This window comes from Sturnira hondurensis, unplaced genomic scaffold (genome assembly GCF_014824575.4).
Source record: "Sturnira hondurensis isolate 20B ecotype Veracruz unplaced genomic scaffold, ASM1482457v3 Scaffold0018728, whole genome shotgun sequence".
Taxonomy (NCBI): domain Eukaryota; kingdom Metazoa; phylum Chordata; class Mammalia; order Chiroptera; family Phyllostomidae; genus Sturnira; species Sturnira hondurensis.
Window position 1 is genome coordinate 18,323,609 of NW_028091359.1, and position 8,416 is coordinate 18,332,024.

Genomic DNA, 8,416 nt, shown 5'->3' on the forward strand with positions numbered 1-8,416 from the left:
TTGCCAAACATAGACTCAAGTTTACAGATAAACATCCAAGTGCAATCCCAGCTTTCTCAGCCAGTACATCTTAAGGGAGCGAGGTCACACCCCATATATTACAATGGCTTGCTATATAAATGTGATTTATTCAGCATTAAACCTTTATATGGATCAGACACAGTTACCGGTTCCATGGATACAAAGATGTAAAGTGATTCATTCTGTCAAACAGCACATTTTTACTGAGTGTCTACCAGTTTGCTAGGAAATGGGGATGGAGAAGTGAATATGACAGTCGGGAACCTCGTACCCTCAGGGAAGTTGATGATACACTCAGGGAGCCTAGGAAATGTAAAACAGAATCATTATTTTCTCTCCAGAACACTTTGATGCAGGTGCAGAAATGCATGTGCTTTATTTTTTTAAGATTTTATTTATTTATGTTTAGAGGGGAAGGGAAGGAGAGGAGAGAAATATCAATGTATGGTTACCTCTCATGTGTCCCCCACTGGGAACGGGCCTGCAACCCAGGCATGGGCCCTGACTGGGAATCGAACCGAGATCCTTTGGTTTGCAGGCCTGTATATAGGAGGCAATATATAGTGTAGCTCAACCCACTGAGCTACACTAGCCGGGGTTGCATGTACTTTCTTACAGGTAAATGTTTGTACACCAAACTTTAGAGGCTGGAAAGCTTATGCATTATTTGCCATTGAGATTTTTCTTAATACATAAAAAGTTTTCTTAGCTTGCACCCTGGCTTCGTGGAGGTCGCCTTAGAAAAGACAGACGCCCAGATGGCGCAGCTCCAGCTGCAGCGGTTCCCTGACCTCCCTGAAGCAGGCACCTAGTTGTCCCGGAAGGTTTTTCTGGGGATAAGGTAGAAGCCGGTGGTCCTTTGCCTTCACCGCATTTTTGATCTATCACATAATTTGATTCCTGAAACTCTGAATGCTTAGAAAATGAAAACTTTTCCATTAAGTTCAGTGACAAAAACTGCTTGCTTTCCACAGACACGGTAGCACTGGCGAGGACAGCCTTCGAGAAACAGCTGTTGGTCTGCAGTCCGCCTGCAGTGACACAGTTACAAGACAAGAAAACAGAAGCGCAAGCTGAAATTCTTCAAAGCGCCTTCCAGCCATCATCCCTGTGCCCATGAGTCCAGTGAAAGCCTCAGGACTCTATGGGGAGACTGCATCCTGCCTGCATGGCCCAAACGAGCAGCTCCCCCCGTACCGCCTCTTCCTGGGGGTCGAGCTGAATGCCGAGCTACAACTAAGGAGTAATTAGATAATTTCGAGTGTTGGAGGATTTTTTTCAGTTTCTGCTTGAAAATAGATTACATTCAGTGCCACATGGAACCAACTTAAACCTGTTTTCTTTCTTTTTTTTTTAAATCCTCGCCCAAGGATTTGTGTATTGATTTTAGACAGCGAAGAACAGAGAGAGAAAAATGTCGACTGATTGCCTCCTATATACATCCCGACCAGGGATAGAACCCGAAACCTGGGTATGTGCTTTGACTGGGGATCGAACCCATGGCCCTTTGGTGTACAAGAGGATGCTCCATCCAACCTGAGCCACCTAGCTAGGGCAACCTGTTTTCTTATGTAAGAAGTTATACCGAGGTAGAAGCTCTATCAATTCTAAAATTAGGATTCTGAATAAATTTAAAATATTTATAATAGTAAAGTACGTAGTCAGGAATGTCTCTAGGGACCAGGAGAATGTTCAGCAACAGAACTCTGCTAGAACTCCGACCCCAGACCAATCTGGGGCACACACCAGGCAACTGGTGAACACTGGAGCTGCTTGGGAGGTTCCGGAATGCGAGGCTATTTTTAGCCTGGCACAGATGCCCAATTCCCAGCTTAGGGAGGGGGCGAGGTAGGTGGGAAGCAATCTTACTTCATCGTTTATTTTATTAACCACTTAGGATGCGGTGTGCAGCGGGCGTCACCTGGTTTCATTGCTGGTTTTCCTTTTCCTATTCCTTCCTGCTTATTACTGTAGACACGGCATTCTTCCCCAGGGACCAGAGAGGGGTCAGGGAGAAAATGAAATTGACCGAAGTGACGATGAATGAGGGCAAGGAAAGGATAAATATTCCATCCCGCCCCATCAGCAGAGGGATTGGGTCCAAAAAAACACTTAGCCTCACAAATTGCTCGCTTATCTTCCCCATAGTGAGTCTGTTGCAAATGGTTTGGAAAACTGTTGTTGCTAATCCAAGGCGACAGGCCTGGGGCTGGAGCGCAGCCAGCCCGCGCCCAGCAGGAGTCGCGGAGAGGGGCCTGGACGCATCATCCTTCTCCGGTCCAACATTCTGAGTAGGTTTTTGTTTCATTTCAAAGTGAGATGGTTAGGTCATTATTTGTTAAATTCCAGCTTTTAATTAGCGGAACTATTGAAATGAGATGCCTGAAAGAGGCTCACGTGCCTCTAAGTTTTTGTTTGGAATTTATAATTATTGCTCTTTGGAAAAGGGTAGTTGGGAATGTTCAAGTTTTCTTTTAAGAAAAATCCTCAGATTATATGCTCTTGGGGAAAGGGAGATGCCAGTGTGCTAGACAAATCTTTACAAATGATGCTCTCTGTGTTATTACCCACGCCCAGGGACCTTGTATTTGCAGAAAAGAGGGAGATATGTGTTTTTTCCCCTGGGCGAGCCCAAGGTGAGAACTTAGGCACCAAGGAGGTAGTAAGCTGGCCAGGAGAGTGGCTAGCCAAGGACCTGGTTACAGACGGAGTTCTGTTCACCACTTACCCACTCCTGATTCCCCCGGAAGGTCAGGATGGATCAGCCTTGGTAGATTTTTGTCCTTGGGGATTAGCTTTCTGCACGTGGGAGGAACATTGTTCAGACTTGGGGTCGAGCCGCCTCCTCCCTGCTTGGCTCCGTGCATGCTCGCTTACTTGCAGAACAATCGTGTGTCCAGCAGGGGGCACGCCACCGCCTGATTTAAAGCTCTGCCTCCAACCCTCCGGAAGCCACACCCCCACCATCTGCGGTGCGCTTTTCTTCCTTTCCCTGCATTGGTTTTCTTTCTCCATTGACAGCAAGGATGCAGATTACAATCTCTGAGCGTTTTGAGAGGCTGTCAAGGCCGGCGCCCCGGTTTTCTTAATCTTTTCACACGCATCGACGATCACTGCACCGGTGGCAGAGGCAGCTAGAGGAAGCCCGGAATCTACGCCATGCCCCGCAAGACTCCATTTGGGCTCTTCAGGTTCCACCGACAGCTGGTGGGAAGCCTGTCTGGAGCACGGGGTGAGCACACAATTAATGTCTCTCCCCTTACCCGCTCTGGTTTGGACATTTTATGCCTTTGGGCCACAAACCCCATGAGGGCGCAGACTAGGGGTGCCCTTTGATCTATTACTGGCACCCAGCACAGGGCCTGACCCAGGTACCCCATAAACACTCAATGTATGAATAGCTAAATTCATGTAAATATTTTTTTAAAGACTTTATTTATTTATTTATCTTTAGATGGGAAGGAGAGATGGAGAGAAACATCAATGTATGGTTGCCTTTTGTGCCTCCCCTGCTGGGAGTTGGCCAACTTGACCTGCAGGGAGCCGGCCTGCAACCCAGGCATGTGCCCTGACTGGGAATTGAACTGTGATCTTCTGGTTCGAAGGCCTGTGCTCAATCCACTGAGCTACACCAGCCAGGGCCATGTAAACCATTATCTTAATAACTTCATTCTCTCCTGTACTGAGCATATATTGAGTGCCAGGCACTGCAGAATCAGAGACTGAAAATGTAAATCCCGTCCTTGGGGATATTACAGTCTGGTGACAGAGAAAGACATGAACACAGGCAACTGAAATTTCTCCCTTTCCCCCGTTGGTGGCTAACTGACTTCATTTCGCCAGCAAAATCACACCGGTCACGTAGTAGGGGGGCATACTGGCTGGATAAGACAATGTCCTGAAATTCAACCATTTCTTACCTTAGCAGTGAACTTGATGCCAGCCCTCTTCCCAGGGTCCAGGGCGCGGGGGTGGGGCTGGTTTCCAACTCAGATGCCCTCAGTCTCCCATTACTTTGAAGCTCCAAATCACACTATACATCCTGTATCTCCTAGGACAGCCGGCCTCTCTGCAAAGGTCACTCGACCCCAGGCCCTTCGGCTGTGCATCAGGGTCTCTCTGAATGATTTTCCTCCAAGGGGGAGATGAGAAAAGAGTCCATTAAGAAGTAGCACTTTGCTGGAAGCAGTTTTGGGCTTTTGATGCTATTGGGGTTTTGTTGGCTTGTTTCGATTTTGCAGTCGAGCATAGATTTGATGTTCCCCCTTCCCATCTGCCTTCCTCTCTATTCTTAATGATCACAGCTACTCCCATTACAGGGACAGTAAAAGAGATGAGACTCTCCCTCTTTGCAGACAGTGCACAGAAGAAGCCTAGAAATGGGAATTGTTTTCTGATGAGCAAAGTGTCACATTTCATAGAAGATTAGCTTTGGGGTTTGGAGGGGGGCTCTCATTGTGGCCCGAAGCAACTAGACACATCTCCAGAGCTCTGATGGGCCAGAAAGCTGAGTAAATGTGTGGGAAATGGTTCGATGAACATATTTTGGTCTCTCTAGCCTTTGAAAAAGGCTAGAACATGAAATAATTTTTTTTAAAGAAGACTTCAAAGCTTTTTGACTCTTGCAACAAGATGCAAAAATTTCATCTTTATACTCTCACGGCATTGAAAATTTACTAGGAATTTTTTAAAATCATGCAATTACTCCAGCTCCAGCTGGGTGCACTGTTGTAAATCACATAATGTCTGTCATTTTGATTACAAATCTTCCCTCCACAGCCCCCCAGCAAGCCAGCAAGGGTCCTGATGACTACAATTAAAACCACGGCACTGCACGGTTGCACAGGGGAATTCCTCTGAACCTTTAAACAGAAGATAACCCCAGGGCTGTTTAAATTGTTACATGATACAGAAAAAGAAGGAAAATTTCCAAAGTCTTTAAAAAATGTGAGCAAAGGACTAATGCCAAATTAGTGAAGATGTCACTAAGCACATAAGTATAGAGAATCTCTGTTTTCTTTTTTTCACTTGTGAGTATTTAATGAATTCCCCTCCAGGTGGCTTCAAGTTACCAGCACACAGGCCCCACAGCACCCTCAATCTCCGCCTCAGCTCTTCTGCTGAAGAATTGGGCCTTCACAGCCACAGGCTGCTTTGGGAGCGTTCCCTTCCCCGGGACTCTGTGGTGGCCAATCACACCGCATCAGTGATGGGAGCAACTCCAGTCTTGCTTTTCCCAACGTTTACCCATGTCTGCTCCCTGACCCATGTCCACAGTCTATCGAGGTTGGCAGTCGGGCAGAAGCTCTGGTTCCTCTCTAAGTGGGCTGCCTCACACCAACTTTCCCAAAATTGCCTGGGGGATACTTGGCGAAGTTGAGCCTGTGATGATGCAAGCCACCAGCATTGCCTCGGCCGCCCGGGTGTTTCACGGCAGCCGACGTGGCTGTGGCCGTGGCTCATGTGGCCCCAGAGTTTTTGGGTCTTGCTCCACCCGGATGGTACATTGGTGGCCAAGATGCCTAGAGAATCTCATGAGTTAATGTAAATGCAAAAAGTCCAAATACAGTATCGGTAAGTAGAATATAGCATACTAAAATTAGTATGTCATGACCATAAGGGATTTATGTCGACTGTTCGACATAGAGAACTCTACCACCCAAACCCAGAACTCCCTCTTCCGGGGGTAGTGGACTAGGTAATTTAGAACGATCCTCTCCCCATAAAGAATAATAAAAAAGCTGGACAAAGTATAACAAAAGTATTTTCTAAAGCATCAAAGAGTTAACAAGTAGGAATGAATTACTGGCGGAGACCTGAGATGAGATCTTGGAAATGCAACTGGATGAGCCAAGCACTTGGAGTCACTTCTCAGATACACTTTGGACAGTCCCACAGAGACGGGGGACAGAAGATGGAATCCACCTAAAGCAGGGACTCTGGTGAACCACCCCATCCCGGAGAACTCACACAGAGTCGAAAGCCAGTGGGAGAATAGACCGATTTCTCAATCTATGCCATTAGAACAACTGACTAGGCAGTGAAAAAACAAGGTTGGATCTCTACCTCACACTGTACATGAGGACAAATTCCAACTGAATCAAAGTTCAAAAAAAGAGAAAGAAATAAAATCATGAAAATAGTAGAAGAAAATATGAGAAGATTCCCTAATAATGCCAAAGAGAACTAGGAGCTCAAGGCCGGTAAGTGAACACAGTCTTTACTGTTTCCCCACTGTCTCCACAAATGACCCCTGGTTGGGTTTGCATCTTACGTCCATCTCCATCCTAGGGCGGAAAGGATTTCAAAGGACTCCGGACTCCCTCTCCGGCCCTTCTTGCCTCAGCCACCACGGGAAAAACAGATGGGTTTGCAGCTTCTGCCCCCTCATCCTGGATTGGAACCAGAGCAGCGCTGCTCACTGTCACAGTTGCTCGTTCTTTTGGACACTCGCTAATGAGAACACGGAGAAAGGCTGCACACACTTGAGCAATTTGCTGATTGCCTTCTGACCTCTTCTCAGGGGGCTACTGAGCAGGGCACCCCAAACAGCATTACAACCAGGTGGAGGCGTTGCTGAGTTCTTGAAATGAGCCCCCTGCCCTGCGCACTTCTCTGGCATCAGGTTTCGCTCACCCTGGGCAGTGAGCAAATGACTATTTTCAAGGCTGCTTCCTCTGCTTAAAGCATCTCCAACCCTGGTGCGGCCAGGTAGCTCGGGCGGTTGGAGTGTTGACCTGATACACCAAGATTGCGGGTTGTGCTGTGGGTCCCCGGTCGGGGCACATAGGAGCATCAGCCAATGACACTTCGTGGTGAAGATGGCTTTGGGCAGAGGGACAAAAAAACGTGCACTTTTGCCAAAAGTGGGGCAAAGATGAACATGAGAAGCTTGCTGAGAAGAGGCTCACGGAAGAGAGAAAAGGATAGAAAAACCAGTGCAGCCAGACCAGCCGCAGCCTCTCCGGGGCAGAAACTACAAGCTGGACCGGGAATCTAAGCTCCGGAGGACCGTCGTCATTACCAAGACTGCCCACAGTCTCAGACAGGAGGGTGTCACTGTGATGTCTGTGATGCTGCCGTGCCGGGCTCTGTTTGCGTCCCGGACCGCAGGAATGGAAGAAACAGCAGCGAGACCCAGGCACATCTGTGCGTGTGGAACGTTCCACCTTGGATCAGGGGAAGAAACATTTTGAAGTCGGTAAGAAGATGGAAGAGAAGCAGAAGGATTACAGTTTTTGAGGAAAGGATGAAGGACCTCAGAAAAGGAGAGGAAAAGGCCAAAGCCTACAAGAAAGAGAAACAGAAGGAGAAGGAGAGGAGGGCTGAGGACTTGACCCTGAGGTGGAGGAGTTGGGATGGGCGTTTCTGGCCTTGGTTCCACCAGGAAGAGTCACTGAGGCCGTCTGTGCTTGGGCCTCTGCTGGGCTGAACATGGAGTGTGTGTGTGGGTGTGGGGAGCATCATTTTTCATGGGGGTGTCTGACACGTGCACTGGTTCACAGTGCCCGCGGCGTCATGGATGAGACATGAGACAAATTCACATGGACTGGAAGAGTCTTGTGGAGTCTTGTGGAGGAAAAGGGATGGCATGGCTACTCCCTCAAGTGGGGAGAGCCTCAAAACCGCCTGGCCACCCTCTCAAGGGGAGAGCATGCTGACCCTTGCCTAGACAGGCTTTTATTGGTTTTTTTGCACAGGAGTTCAGGTACAACTTATTAATCATTGTCAGGCAGCAAACAGTAGGTAGTATACAAAGAACCATTAGGGCTTCTTCTAAATCAGGGTCTGTCAGCTAAAAGGCTTCAGAACTTTGGGAATATAAACTCTTTTTCTGCTCGGGCCTCTATCATTTAACTAAAAGCATTCGTAGCCAACAAAGCAGGTTTCACAGGGTTTCACATATTCCTTCTCAGGCCTAATTACCCAGGGAGCCCGCCATTCCCAGCACAAGGCTGCACCGCCCTCTGTCATTGTTTCCAGGCTTAAGTCAGGCAGAGGAGGCAGATAACAAGGAATTCTCGGAGACTTCTCGCAGACAGACTGAGAACTTGGGCTTCGTCAAAGCTGGGGGGTGAGGGTCCATCACCCCCTTTCTCCATAGCCCCCCAAGTCCTTCCCTGGGGCCTCCATACAATCATGCCTGTCTTAGGTGGTTCCCTTCTTGGGGAATCTTACCCGTCATCAGCTAACTGATTAAGCATTGGAGGCCAGTTATGGAAAAAGGAGCAGAAGCGTTGCTCCTGCCAGGGAGATAAGCTTTGTCTCCTTAGTGGCTTATAGTCCGAAGGTTGCTCACTCAGCCTTAGCCATGGTGAGTTTCAGTTCCTGAAACCAGGCAGGGCGGTCCCCAGCAGGTGTTTGCTTGGGAAAGTCCTTAAGAATGGCAGTGGGG

General features: G+C 48.1%; 1 pseudogene; it reads left to right on the forward strand.

Annotated features, from left to right (window-relative positions):
• Positions 1-3,180: 3,180 nt before the first annotated feature.
• Positions 3,181-7,453, forward strand: LOC119003595 (zinc finger matrin-type protein 2-like; annotated as a pseudogene).
• The last annotated feature ends 963 nt before the right edge of the window (positions 7,454-8,416 follow it).